Source organism: Oryzias latipes, chromosome 4 (assembly GCF_053564925.1).
Source record: "Oryzias latipes strain Hd-rR chromosome 4, Olatipes_Hd-rR_3.1".
In the NCBI taxonomy this organism is placed as follows: Eukaryota; Metazoa; Chordata; class Actinopteri; order Beloniformes; family Adrianichthyidae; genus Oryzias; species Oryzias latipes.
Window position 1 is genome coordinate 6775595 of NC_136240.1, and position 15583 is coordinate 6791177.

Below are 15583 nucleotides of genomic sequence, written 5' to 3' on the forward strand. Positions count from 1 at the left end.
TCCTTGCTCAGCTTTGACCAAAATGAAGCAAAATCAAATCTCAGGTGGGATTCTAATGTTCACATGTGCTGTTTGTTCTTTCAATCTTGAGTATATTTGTTTCATCTGACAGGAGTGTTACACAACAGTGTTAATCGTTTGTCCTGTTGAGCGATTTTTGCGGCTGTAAAAACAAACTGCACAATAAAATTACAATCCACTGGGAACGAAGACATTTGCTCTGAGATGAGCAACTGTTGTCGTTTCCACAGGCTGTCTTTGTGAAGCTGAATTTGTAATCCCTTTTGAAATGCAAAAATGTGCTTTATATACGATACGGTCGAATGCATTCAATTATGACTTTTAATTTTTGAGTGATTTGTTACTAAAACGCATTACAAGGCAAGTGTTTCTGGCTAAAAATGTCTCCCCTTGCAGTGAGCTGAGTGAATGCTGCGCACACCAGCGTTTGGTGGGTTTTCATAACTTGAGTGAAGCCACACAACCTCACACAAGTGTTAGCTGATGGCCTTGCAGTGGTGTGTCATTAACATTCATTATAGTCCTATAAGCCAGAGTAATTACAGGCGCAAGTGCAGGGAGGAATAGCAGTTTACACTGCTAGTAATTTGATTTGCATCTACGCTAATAACTTCTTTTGTGTGTGTTTATGTGCCGTGTCAGAACACAAGTGCCATTTGGCTGCAGGCTGTGTGAGGAAAAAAAAAAAAGCCTTTTAAATTCTAAGATTGAGTTGCCTTTGCTTTCAGCACTCAAAGCTCTCAATCTGCTAAAGCGTTTAGATTAGCGTGATCACAGAACCAGTGATGTTTTTTTTTGAAAGTCAGTCTGATGGGCTTTGAAGGAAATGTGGGGCAGCAGATGAGCAGTAAATGCCACACGTGCACCTCAGGATTCACTCTGGTTTCTCAAACGCAAGATATGAAACAAAGTCTTCTCATGAGCATAAAAAAGACCAACTTTCACAGCTTCTATTTAGAAAAAAAAAGGAGGAGATTTATTTACGTTTTCAGGAGTTGTGGCTCTGTATCGCGTCCGCGAGAGCGGCGCCGGCCTCTGAGGAAACTAATGACTGCGATTTTTAGTGAAAAGCGCAGGGCTCCCTCTTCTGATGACTGGCTAAGAATAGAGAAGCATTCCCCAAGGCTGATGAGGTCGCAGGGTTAAGACTGTGCTTTTGTCGAGGCACAATGACATCCTATTTACCTGGCGGGGTCCAACCTTTCTTCTCCATGCAACTGTAACCTCGGTGTGTAAACCAAACCTTTGTCTTCTTGACAAATGGAGGCTCAACGTTCTGATTCACTCGGCTGCACCTCAGTGGCCCAAAGTTGCACGCCTGCAGGCTGCTTGCACTGTCACAGTGTGGCAGCTGAAGGCATTTGAGCTTGAGCTTTGGTTTGGAATTTAACCTAAAATCCCATCCTAACGCAGACATTTACCATTGAAGTCATGCTTTGCATAATTATCCCCCCAGCCTGCAGACCACACTGCGATGTTTCACTTTTGCAGCATCTTTAACCCTTTCTCTTTTCCTTCACCTCCACCCAGCAGGCAGCTTTCAGCTGAGCTCTGACGACGTACGCCGCTGTCGCTGTCAGCAAACACACTGCAGTGCTGACGCTCAAAGGACAGGCGGCCTCTGGAATCACGGGGATGTTAGAATGAAATTGGTTCATTCCACGAAACAATATTTCTGATGAAATCCCAAAGGTTTCTGCTCAGTATATTAGTTAGCAATTTATATATTTTTTTAAAATGACACAGCTTTGTGATTGCAGCGGCTGCTCCATGCAAAGTCAAGGAATAAAATACAGAATAAAATCAAGACAATTGCAATTATTTGGATGCAAACCATGACCACAGCCAGAGGCGGCTTTACCTTTGGGCAATGTGGACGTGTGCCCAGGGCGCAATCCTGGAGGAGGTGCACAACTTCACAAAAAATAAAAATAGAAATAGTTGCTTTTCAAGACTAAAACCATCTGATAAAACACGTCAACTTCCTGCTCTATTGATATATATATATATATCATATTTTGCAATCTCTCTGTGTTTAAGCGGGGAGTGAGAGAGAAACCAACCCACAACAGCAGAGGATGTGAGCAGGTAGTCTCCCTCTGACAGAAAAAGCAGGTAAAGGGGCCTTGAGGAGGATTAGACTCACCAATCACTAATAAATATTGTTTTATCATAGTTATCATTTATTCAATTTAATCATTTTATCATATATAAAATCAAAAAATAATACAGCAGCACAACAAAAATGTATTAATACAATATTTTAATAAGAAATTATATATATTTCTTTTTTTTTTTTTTTTTTTTTTTTTTTTTTTTTTTTTTAACTTGTCCTGTCCAACAGCTAGGCAAACAGATGAGAGCTGAGGGCCTCTTGTGTTGGACATATTTTATTTTAACAAGAGGGGTTATTCATCTTCAGACAAACCAAAGGTATGTCTGAATAAACCCCTTTTGTAATTGAGGCCAAACTTTATTAATTTCAATCATGTTTGAAAATCTTTGGTGTTGGACCGGACGGAAAAGGAAAGAGGGGAAGAAGAGAGAGGGACGTTAGAGAGAGGGGGGGGTAGGAGGGTGATAATAGGAGGGGAAGGGGGGTAAGACCATGAAGCAGCATAGAGCAGGCAGGTTTACTGGTTGTTTATCGTTACGGTACGGTTCAAATGTAGTACAAAAAGGGCGGGGCCTGTTCACACACACTCAAATATTATCAACACACCTGCTAGCCGCAAAAATGTCCACATGTCAACATGCACACAAAACAGATAGTGTTCACGAACGCATACCTATGCCTTTAAACCAACTAGTGTGAAATCTTTCATTCATTCAATCATGCAAACTATTAGTGCAAAGGTGAGCTAACACCTGTGCTCAGGTGAGTGTTTATGTTCTTCTAAAATGGATGGTGGAATGTGAAAAGAAGGAGGAGGAGCGCCCAGCCACCCCCACACCCATACCCCCGCCGCAGCAGCAGCGGCAGCCGGAGCCCCCCCAACGCCACACGGGAACAGGCAGGGAACAACCGCCCCCCGGGCGACCAAGACCGCCACCCAGGCCAGGGCCAGCAGGACCGCCGCGAGGCCCCCAGAGCCAGAGAGCAGGGAGGCGCAGAGGGAAAGAGAGCGCCGCCCCAGCCCAGCCAGGAAAGCAGCCCCCCGCCGCGCCGGAAGAGCCCAACGCAGGGCCCCACCGGAGAGGGACGCCCACAGCCCCAGACGAGCACCCCACCACCACCCAGGAGTTCCGGGCATCCCCCCGCCCCGACCCCAGGTACGAGCCAGGACCCCCCAAGGGAGATCCGCTCCGCACTCCAGGCAGCCACCCACCCGGCCCACGGTTGGTCCAGGTAGGAGCAAGGCAGGGGCCCGCCGCCCCCGCCCAGGAGGGGGGAACCCCGGGGAAAAAAGGGCGGCCCACAAGGGATGTTATAAATATGGCCCGACCAGGCTCGGCCATGTTGGAAGTTTGGCGGGGCCCAGCGTCCAGGGGCAAGGACCAGGACCCACCCCCCAGGGACACGAACACCCCCGGCTCAGGTGTAATATGAACCCCCCCACCGTGCGGAGAGAGCACCGCCGGGCCCAGGGAGCCGGCACCCAAGGGACACGGCCGCCATCGCCAAGGGGCCCGCACCCCCCACCAGGGAAGGGGTAGGGGACAGATGGACCCAGGTCCCACCTTCCTTGTAAAATGTGTGTGCGTGTATGGGTGTTTGAGAGGGTGTTTGTGTGCATGTGTGTGTGTTTATGTTTGAATGTATATATTGAAGGGGGAGGGGTGTGTGTACTAAGGGGGGTGCAGTTAAAATTGGCGAGTAGGGCACTAAGGGGACATCTCCTGATTACTCACAGTGATGTCCCCTCACCCTCCACACCAAGGGGCCCTAAATGTCTAAGGTGCGGTTAAAATTGGCGGGTAGGGTGCCAGGAGGACATCTACTGCTTGCTTGCAGTGATGTCCAAGCACCCCCCCTACCAAGGACCCTACATGTCTAAGGTGCAAATAAAACCGAAAGAGGGGGGGCCCACTCCATACGGCAATAGGCAATAGGCAATAAGAAATTATATTGACACTTGTGCTATCATAGATGACCCCACCCTTACATTGACGTGTTCTCCCTACCATGACAAAGGTGGATAAAGGTGGAAAGATTTCATGTAATCCATGTACACCAGTGAAGATCACAAATCATTGAAGAAAAAAGGTTCAGAGCACTGTCTAGTGGGTCTAGATGACCCAACTCCCAATGGTAAAGTGCCTAGGATAGCACAAGGGTTAATAAACACGTATAATATATAACATGACTTCTGTTTTTTTATTTATTACATTTTGTTCATTTGTAGTTATGAAGGATTTATTCATATTATTACATTATTTCCATATTTGCCTCATTGTTTTCTGTGTTCTTGCTAACTTGTGTATTTACTTATGTAGGTAACATAAATGGGCGACCTTAGGAGCTTTTCAGGCAGATGACTCAAGCAGTGTTTTACGCGGTTACTCCCCTAGGCCGGTCCAGTTAATCAACTCACCTGTTCAGCGTCCTATTCAAGTTCGGGTGTGCAAGTTGTTCATTCTCTTTTTTTACCTCAGAGCTGCGTTTGTCGCCCCACCCTCCTCGCCGGCTTCCACCTGGGAGCTCCGTTAGGGGTAGTAATTAGCCTAGAGTTTTATGGAAAGTTTGTTTGATGGAATTTTACGGAGCCTTTATGCCAAACTAAAAGAATGTGAAATAAAAGTATGGGAATGCCAAGTTCATGAAAGTGAATGCCAAGTTAAAAGAATTGAATGCCAAACTAAAAGATGTAAATGTCAAACTAAAAGAATGTGAAAATAAATATATTTTACTGCATGAGTTGTCTGACTGAAATAACTTCTTTTGTTCTTGTTTTTTTGTATATATGCAGCCTTTGAGTTCTAGGGGGTGAGGCATGGGGGGGGGGGGGTGTCCAGTGTTTCGCCCAGGGCGCCAAAATAGCCACGACAGTCTTTAAGCGCAGCCTTCAACACTGAGAGGACCGTCACACTGACTGTTTGGTCCACACCAGAGCCGGTTTCCTCAGACATTATGCTTCATTTGGGGAAATGGGAAAATAAATTATGTTTTTCTTTTTAATCAAGGACTTTTTTTTCAAGCGTTCTAACAAACATTTGATCTGTGTGCATAATGATCAGTGAAATGCACGAGAACCATGTTCCTCCGTCACGTCACAGGTCTGTTTGGCTTTGTCCGTCGGGGACCCAGAAGTAAAGGCTGAGTTCAAACCTGCTGCTGTGTCTCTTCAGCGGGTCATTGAAGGTCAGGACTCTCTTTTAAAACCCTCTGTTTCTGCATAGTTGCTCTACAAAGTTAAAACACAGCTTTGGTCTGGGAACTGATCTGGTTTTTAACATTGGACAGTCATTGAAAGACCTCGGTTATTAGAGCCACCAGATAGCCGGCCCCCCCAGGCCCTTCCTCTGCCGTTTACCTGCTCTCATAATCCAACACTAATGGTTAGCAATGGAGGCCCAGATGCAGCTTTAAGCATTGGTGTGTGGAAATCCCTGCTGGAGTGGGAGTGTCGCGCTTGAGGAAGTGCTCAGCGAAGCGCACCAGATCCAGAGACAGCGGCGGGACCCTCATGCTGCGTGCACGCTCAAGGTGACCCAGCAAGAGAAATGTTAGGAGCCACACACTCCTGCACATTTGCACAAGAGATGTCTTCTTTAAAGAAATGTTCTTCTGCATTAAGATGACTTCTTCGTTTCCCGTTTTTTTTCTAAAACCCGGCCTCAGGGGTCTCTGCTGGATGTATCAAAGTCTGTGTGAGTGTTGGAGAACTTTGTGTCCGCTGATGTCCGGGCGCCATGCCCGTGTCAGCGCTGAACAGCAGAGAGGTGACAAACGCCACTGCTGCCTCCAGACCTTTTGTTCATCAGCTGTCAGGAAGGTTCGAAACATGAACATGGGGAGGAAGAAAGAACAGTTACTACCTTCTACTCTCAGCTGTAAAGGCAGAGCTGGCCTTTTTTTGGGGTTTTCTAATAAAGTTAAGGAGTTACTTCCAATCATTTTCAGATCTCTAACAAGCCTGTTTGAGGATTTAAAAGAGAGAGAAAAAAGAGATTGTTTTTACCCTAAAACTAGTTGAAATTACCCAGAAGGGGGTAAAAAAAAAAGATTGATATTAATATCAAATCAGGGCATGTGTGGGGAGAGGCAGTGTAGCACGAAATGCTCAATCTGAACCACAGGGACATCGGTTGACGGAGCACTAAATGTGGACTGACCTCCTTAACCCATCCAGCAGGATCCTTTTTGCTGTAATAAATAATAGAGGATTGGTTGGGTCAAGCAAAGCACCAGTGGGCGGCCTCTTTTCCCACTCGATGTGTCTGTTTGCTGATCACCCACCAACGACACAATACGCCTGGCGTCCCATCGGCCTCAATCAATTATTGATGCTTGAAGAAGAGGAGGCAAGACAATCTCTTAACTTTTAACTTGTTGGAGATATGAAAGTGAGATTGAATGGTAGCGGTGTAAATGGCACACCCTCCAGGTTAATTGTGGTTAAGAATCATTTGTGTGCACGCAGAGTGATTGCCGCCCAGCACAGCTGAGATGAGGCTGACCCCGAAATGAGCTCTTTGAAATTGGTTCTGCTCACAGATTTTGTCCTATTAAATAGAGAATTTATTTCAGCTCAATCTAAAAAAAAAAAAAAGAAACACTTGCTGCAAAAATCACTTGCTCCTGACATCTTTTTTTTTATTTTCTCTGCATGCTGACAGAGAGCGGCCAAAAGTGTATTCTGAACAAATAGGTAAAGATCAAAAATGCTGTCCCACATTTCTGATGGATGCAGGACGGAGACCATCTGAGAGGATGAACTGGATTGTCTTCGCTGTTTTCTCTCCCTGGTGGCAGGGCGAGGTCCGGGTGTTTGCAAAGCAACAGCCACACACCGTCGGGGGCCGTGCAGCTCCTCGGATGCTCGTCACACCTGCGTTTGTGTTTGTCCATCAATGCAAACGAGACATGAGCTCATCCCGCCAGCCGACATCTGCGTGGCTGCTGTGATAGGACACAGAGTTTTGCTTTGGGAGATTCTTATCACACATTTTTACCTGAAACTTGTGAGATAATGAGATCAAATCTTCCAGTTTGATCTAATGTTAAGAGAACTCACATCAGTTCTTTGTGCTTTGAAGCTGACTTGTTTGCCGTCACTTAGATCAATGACAGTTGTTTATTGCTGCCTTGAGGCCACATGGCAAACTCATGAATAGGAAAGAAGTCATCAAAGCTCTCTTGAGAAGCACAAAAGATCCCAGCTCTGCACAGGGTTTGCTTCAGATACTAAGACCTTATTTCTAATGATTTTCTCATTAAAAGTCTTTTCATGTAAAAAAGCAGCCCACATGATTGAGAATTCTTCCTGACTGTTTAAAAAATCTTTGAGTGGTTAATTCATCTGCCCAAGGCTAACTACTGCACATCATGACAGGGAACATTTTTTCCTCTTTATATTCAAGCACTGATTTCTACAAAAAAAAAAAAAAACTATTTGGGGGTTTAAAACGAGTCACAGTGGGGAGTTTAAGGTTCAACGACAAGTTGGGAAAAACTCAGTTGTGACTACCAGATTGTTGCCAAACACACAGGTGGATGAAGCAAACCCCAACTCGTCGCCTTCTTTTCTCTCTTGTCCAAGCAGATGTGTTTTAGCAAATGCTGGGCCTCTCTCTACATTACAGACCTTCTCGTGACAGACTTGATGCTTCAGCCTGAGCGGTCTCCCTGTCCTCTTCGGAAGCCGTCTGTGCCGGTCTACAGGAGGTCACAAAGTCTCCTTTTTGTTTTTGTTTTTGGGGAAGGGCGTTTGGTTCCTGCAGTGGCAGATTCATAGGGGGTTGCTCGCCCTGTGGGAGGATTTGAAACATTTGGCAGTCAGGAATGACTCAAACAGATAACTGGTGTTTAAGAATCACTGAACCCCGTGGAGTGCGTTCCCTTCCCCTTTATCTGATGCAACTATCGTTTGTCTTGTCTTTATCAGCTCACAATATGGGATGCCACACAGATGAGAGTGAGAGCTGGGCTGGAAAATGCTTGGCTGCAGTGCCCTCTTGTGGCAGCCGGTGAGTTGTCAAACTTGGGTGAAGTTCTTCAAGGACAACAGCCATGATGGAAGTTTTTGGTGATCTGAACTGTGTTAAGACGCATTTGAGGAGTTGTGGTTTGAATGTCCAAAGACAGAAAACAAAAACTTGACAAACCAGCAGGAGGGAAGGGTTCCAGTCAAGTTTGAGGAGTTCAGGTCCAAAATGTCTGAGCCAAATTCTTGTTTGGGGTCTTTCATTCAGTGCTGGCCCGTTTGAGGCTCTCTCCCTGCGAGGGGAGTGAGAGGACAGGAGATAGGATTATGTGATGACTTGTTTTCATTCGATGATGAACAAGCCCTCGTTAGCGAGCCCTTTAATGTGTGGACAGATAGCACACTCATTAGCTCTAGTAATGACCACTTCACAGTGTGCAGCAGCTCTAATTGCATGTTTTGTTCTGTCTGAGGCTCTGGCAGCTAAAAAGCAGAAAACGTCTTTCCAGTCTTCTCCCAGCTGGAGGAGGCAGCACAGTCGTAGTCATCGCTCTCCCCCTGAATGAGGTATGGTGAGTTCGGAGCTCCAAAATTGTGTTGCCTCACTGGAACAGATGAGACTGCATGAAAGCCCCCGGTTTTGTCTTTGTATGGAGGGCAAGGGAGGCTTCTACTCAATTGTGCCACTGTGGATTAATTCAGTCATGCAGCAGTAATAATTTCCAGAGGTACTGAACAGTAAGGTGGAGGCGTAGAAATGCAGAAAACCTAAGATCTCACCTTTTGATGCTGGAAAAATACGAGTAGCTTCTAGCATGAAAAGCCTTAATCATATCATATTTTCTGAACATAAAAGGCTCTCTCCTTTCCCCATTTTACTCCCTGTGCTGTAGTGATATGTCATGTCAATCGTTATATTATGCACAAGTGCAGTCTTTTACATTGTGCATTCCGGATCGGGTGGAACATTTGATATGGATGCTCAGAGGGTTCTGATGCCCTTCTATTTTCCTTGATTTTGCTGTCAGTGGGACATTTTTGCCTCCACGTTCTTTCATGTCCCTCCGTCTTCTGAAACTAAGTTGTTTATTCTCCATGATGACTATCTGCAGCTCAGAAAATATCTTCTGAAAAGACTTCTGAGCAAATCTGTCTAGGCTTGGTCGCTTTTTAAATCTAAAGCTTGGGCAGAAGCCTACAATGGCTTAGACTCCTCGGAGGAGGCAAGCTTTCTTTCACTCTTTTTCTGCATTCTCAGTCGCCTCTGTGATACTTGTGAACACACAGCTTTATGACAAGGAGCTAACTTAAATCAATTTAAAACAGCTTTTGAAACGCCTTTCGATATGCCATTGTGTTTGCTTGAAAAAGAATGAAAGGAAAATCTGAATTGTAACATCTGTCACACTCGGTGTCCCCCTCCTGTGCGGCTTTCGTCACACAAACAATGAGGTATTGATCGATTTGAGTCCATTTAGCTTTTGAAATAAATATATATAAACATATAATCTATCCAGGCTAGAAAGCAGAGAAAGCAGGGAGAAAGAATCGGAGGGCCTGCAGGCAAACAAACGCTTTAAAGACATCCAGAGCACAGAGGCAGCCAAGCTATGCTAAGCCAGCGGGATGATTCATTTAAGCACATCTCTGTAAGCACCCGAGTCATTGTTGCTCAGCCGTGTACTCTGCAGTGAACAGCAGCTTTAAGTAGATGAGAACTGTGGTGGTCATTCTTCCAAACAACAGTAGAAGCTATCAAAGTTTAGCAAATACAGAGCCACCCGCTCCCTTCATCTGGCTGCCTCATGTCAGACCTGGACTCAAGTGGTTCTGCGCTTAAAAGGGATCAAGTCCCTCCTCCAACCACAGCAGATAGTGACCATGAAAAAGACCTCACCCTCATGTTCCACTTTCTATCTCGCAGAGCATCACCCTGGCTCACAATGCAGCTGAAGACCCTTCAAGTGACATCTTAGTACCAACAGAGCCGCAGAATTGCGCGGAAATACCTCTTTGCAGAACCTGAGCTACAAGCAAATCCTTTTTAATCCAGTACAGTATACTTAAGGACTGACCACTGGTAAACCCTGGAGAAGAGAGAAGTATTAATAAGCTGTCACAAGGCTTACTCATTCTATGATTTCCACAGACACTTAACTGCCACGGTGAGAGGCAGGGGAGGGCTCGGGGATGAGTGCTCACCCCTGATCTTTACCCCTCTTAAAGCAGTAGGGAAAATGGAGGCAGGCAGGGGATTATGGAGTGCAGTAATTGTGGAGAGGTGTTGGAGTCAGGATGCAGCGTTTCTGCTGGATTAAGACAAGAAGACAGCCTAATCTTGGATTGGGAGAGGAGACACAAGGGTCGGAGTTGTTCTGCAGCCCCGAGGCCGTTTGGAAAGCTTAAGTGGCAAAAAAGACGGAAAAGAAGACTGCTTATCCATCCCTCTCTTGTGCTGCGAGACGACCCTCTTCAAAATCATGCAGTGCTCCCCTCTTTTAGCATCTGAAACGCCTCTACATGTCAACATTGTGAGCCACAGAGGCAGACTTGTGCTGAAGTCCCTTTTCCAGTGTTTAATGGTGAGAATGCAGGAGATCTGCACAGAATGGTCACTTTCTTCTGCTGACATTCAGCAGCCCTTGAAGCTTATTAGTAATAGCAATCATGATGGAAAATGCTGGCGAAAAGCATTTTCTCCCCTTCTTCATCTTCCCCTTTTTTCTCCCCTCGTCTGGATGCCTTTGTGCCTCTCCGGTGCTTCCTCACTCCAGTTTGTTGTTGTGCCTCCATTGTCTCCCTGAGGGGAGGTGACCCCGTGTCGGCTGGTTGTATCAGCAGCCTTGCATTGTACTGGGGGGGGGATTTAGACTCTGAAAGCATCTTCCCGCAGCAGCTTTCCCAGCAAACACCCAAAGTGGTATCTCGCCTTTTCTCTCACTCAGACATTAATCTTGCGCTCCCCTTCTGCATCAAAAATGCTTGTATTGTCATGGAGCGCTAATGTTTGCCGCCTATTCACTATATATACACATATATGTATTTTTGTGTCTGAGGGAATCAGTCGAGTGCATTGTTCCCAAATCATTGTAATATCTATTTAGAGTGGCAACAGCACTGGCTGGCGATGCTCAGTATTCATGGAGCATAAACCAGCCTTAAGACTTAGAAAAGCTGAAAGGGCTTATCCCTATATTCTTAAACTCCCCTCTTTTATGTTGGTCTTAGGCATTAAGGATAGGATTGTGAATAGCAATTGTTCAAACTGCGGCACTGAGGGTGAGTGTGTATGTGTGGGTGGGGGTGTTTTATTCCCCGGCAAAATCCTTTCCTTTTTCTCCCATTTTTTCAACTGTAAATATTAACTGTGTTCTTAACTCTTAACGCTGTATGGGACACAGTAATGTGCTTTTAAGGATATATTATGTGAAAGATTTTCCACTGCATACACTGCTGCTTGAAATAAGAAAAGGCTATTTTATGGAGCCTGAAAACAAATTTGCTACGGCAGAAGAAAAAGACGAGGACGGGTAAAAAAATATAGATAGAACTTTGCAGCATCAAGTCGTCAGCAAACAATGAAAGAGAGATCTCAAAGGGTCTGCAAATCTTTTTTTTTAAATGATTGCATTTTAAATTCATTTTTTATTTATTTATTTATATATATTTTTCCTTATTGTTGCGTTGCTGTCTTTCAAATCCGTGCTCGCGCTTTCTTCCGAAACTGTGTAGTGCTAATGCATTTCAAAAGGCTTTTTTCAAAGCACAAAAGAGCATCTTCACAGAAGTTTAGTGGTTCCGCTTAAGAAAGTGGCTCAGCCGGGAAAAGCTGTACTGCATTGTGCCAGCGCCCGAAACATTCACGTTAAAGTCACTCTTTTTCAGCGCTGGAGTTAAAAGGTTGTCATAAAAGCTTACATATTTCCTTATGAACTCTTATAATAATTACCGTTTTGAATCTAATTGTGCAGGTCGCTGTTTAAAATCTGTTTTTAAGAAGAAAAATAAATCTTGCGTAAGTTCTCCACATGGACGACTCTGTCCTGGAGGCAGAGTTCTGTATAAACATGCTGCAACATATTTAATTTGTGGGAGCAGGACGGAGCAAACCATTACATGTTCTATAAAGTGCAGTCAACTGTGCATAATCAAAACATAGAGTGGCACGTGCGGGATTGTGACAGCTGCAGTCACTCCTGTTGACATTAAATAAGACCCCTGAAACCTTAAGGATGACTTGGCATGAAGCAAATTGCTCCTAATTGTCAGGAGGATAAATTGTGAGCGTTTGTAATTCTGTCAGCTACCATTCACCCCCTCATCTCCATTCATCTGCACCCAAGCGCTTTAATTGAGAGGGTCTGAGCTGGTCGACTGAACTGGTAATAGAAATGAGGACCCTGTGTGGATACTTTAATCAGAGCTGACTTCTGTGCCGGGGCACAGATGAGCCAGAGAGTCGTGGACTGGCGGGTCATCGTTTTCCAGAGCTGCAGGTGGAGATGCAGGAGAAGCTTCTGCACTGGATCTGACATTCACACTGGAGGAGCTAATCACTCCATCCTGATGATTGTCGGGTCTGCTTGGTGATGGTTAGTTTGGTCAGACATCCCTGCTGTGGGATACGGCGTGTGTCCATATGTGACCTGGCTCATGAAAGCAAAACATTTGAAAAGTAATATTTTATTAATCTCCACAAAAATGAAAACCCAGCGACCTCCCTGCAGAGAAAAAGAAGGTTTCAGAAGGCTTCACCAGGCAGACACATTCTGATCTTCACTTTCTGATCCTCACAAGTTGGTTTTAGCCAATCAAGCTAATTACTTGGTGGACCACTACCAGCGAAAAAGCGCAAGGGTAAACCTGTAATCAAGGCTTAAAGTCCAAGGTTTCTACTCCACTACTGTTGTATGGAAAACAATCGCTGAGCTCTTTTACTTTACACTAGTGATGGACAGATGAAGCTTCATGGAGCATTGAAGCCTTTCATCCAAGTGGTTCACTCCAGTGCAATGCTTCATGAAGCACGGCTGCACGTAAATATGTGCGAATTGTCATGGCTACAGATCACTTTTCGAGCCAGGCGCTGGAACCCGGAAGAAACACAGAGGTGGACGAGCGTGGCAGGTAAGATGTTTTAATAATCAGATAGTTGAGAGATCGAGAGCAGGATCCTGGATTCCCAAACATGCGAAGAACAGACTTCGGTGGCGTCACTGGTGGATTCTTCCGCAGGCCTTCGGCAGGAGTCGTCGTCGTCGCTGGGGGTCCGAGAGATGAGAGGAGATGGCAGAGGCTCGAGGTGTAACCAGCAGGAGAAGACAGAGAAGGTTCCGGACTGAGGCTGATTCTGGCGACCACTTGTGGCTATGGATTCCATCAGGGGCAACGGACTGGCGAAGAATGATGATCCTGGAGCTCCTTAAGAAGGCATGTGAGCCGATGAGGTAAGTGGTCGCAGCTGGGATGAATCAGGAGCCAAGCGGAGAGGAAAGGGGGAGGAGTCTGACAGAGGCACCATATCACGAATAACAACAGCCTTTATTTTTTTTTCTGGACACTACTGGAAACATGAATTCACATGATTGTTTACACGGTTTCTCAGGACTGCGTGGCATTTCTCCATTCAAAACCCGCCTCCGTTAGCTCACAAACCGTCCCAGAGCCGCTTCTCTACTCGGAGACACGGTTCTCCTGAGTCCTGCAGCTCACTCATGCAGAGCGGCCGGATGGACTGCGTTTCAAAGCCTCCTCTGGAGCCCCCCCCCGCACAAAGCACCATCCCCTACTCTGCTCAGAGACATGCTTCGCACGGGTGGAGCATCCCGGCCGGTCCTGTTTGTGCTCAGAGACTCGTCTAGAGCGCCACGCCGTCTATGCATGACCAAAGCCAGAGCAGTAGTGACCCACAAACTGTTTATAATCGGATCAACAATCGGCATAACCCACCTATCTCCATCGGAAAGAAAATTTGATCTGAATGAGTCTGATAGGGGCAGAATATTCCGAACGGTGTGTTTCCATGACAAATTTCTATTCTGATCAGGCGTTCATTCTGATTACTTTGTCCATGTACCCGTAGCTAGTGTGAAGGGGAGCACATAAATGTCTCAAAGGCTTTTTAAAAAATTCTTTCTGACAGTTACTGCAGTTCTGCATCTCTGTCTTCACACAAGCAGAAGTAAACACTTATTTCATAGCTCACTTTCCTTAACTTCACCTTCTGCATTGGGACTGAAGCTCCGCACACCCTCAAGACTTCACCTGTTCTTATATGAGCCTGCCCACAATCGCTGGAAAGGTACATGGTTGGCTAGAGTCGTACATGAAACCTGAGTAGAAAACAAGTGATTTACGTGTCTGAAACAAAGCTCAAAAATCTGCTTCTGGTTGGGATTTGGCAATGATCCTGCTTTATATCATTGAGATTGGCTCAGTAATTTTTTGACAGACACATTATTGGTTTTATTTAAAAAATAAACTTCTCCCAAATCTCCAGACTCTATCCAAACTGTCTATCTCTGTCCAAACTGTCTCCAAATTCTCACTGACAGTAACTCTCCAACAAACAGCCGCATTTCGAACGGATCCTAAAGGATTCATGTCACTGTCAAACCTGCAGCACAATCTGAACCACTTTGTGAATCAGTCACGTGGTACTGTCAGACAGCGCAGGTTCAGACGCAATCATTTTCAGCTCCTCCCCCAAATGAAGCAAGCCTTAATACGCACTGCACAGGAACTCCTTCACTATTGGACACACGCATCAAAGCCTCGATAGAGAACGTCACATCACTACTTAACACTGATCTAATCTAATGTTAAAAATTGTAAACAAACAAGTTATATGATTTGGTTTTTAAAGAATTAATTAGACTGTAGATTTCAACAAATTGATGTTTTTTGTTCTCCTTTCCGCACATCCCCTAAGGAGTCACCACAGCGAATCAGCTTTTACTGATCCACACAGGTGGTTTGACAGAGATTTTTACGCCAGATGCACTTTCTGACACAACCCTGTATTTTATCCAGGCTGGGAACCTGCACAGGGGACCCAGACTTGAGTCCCCTTGTAGCTTCATAGTTAGCAGTGTTGCCCAAGGACCCACATGGGATGAAGCTCATTGCACCCCTTGGGAGGAAAACCCTGGTTTCCTGCATGGTAGTCCTACACCTAACCAACTCTAATATTTAACTTTGTTTAGAGATGAAACGATGTAACATTTTTTCTGCACATTCCTTCAATGAATGGTCTATTTTCAAACTTCTGCCATATATAAGGTGCATCCAATGATAAGGCACATTAAGCAAGACTAAGCTAAAAAAGTCTTTCAGTCGGTCAGACTTGAACTACGTTGACAGTAACTCTAGAAGTAGTTTGAATCACGTTGCAAGTTAGCCACATTAGAAGCGTTACCAAGTTAGCATATCCACAATACCAGTAACTCCCAACCTTGTTTGGAACTAAAAAAAAC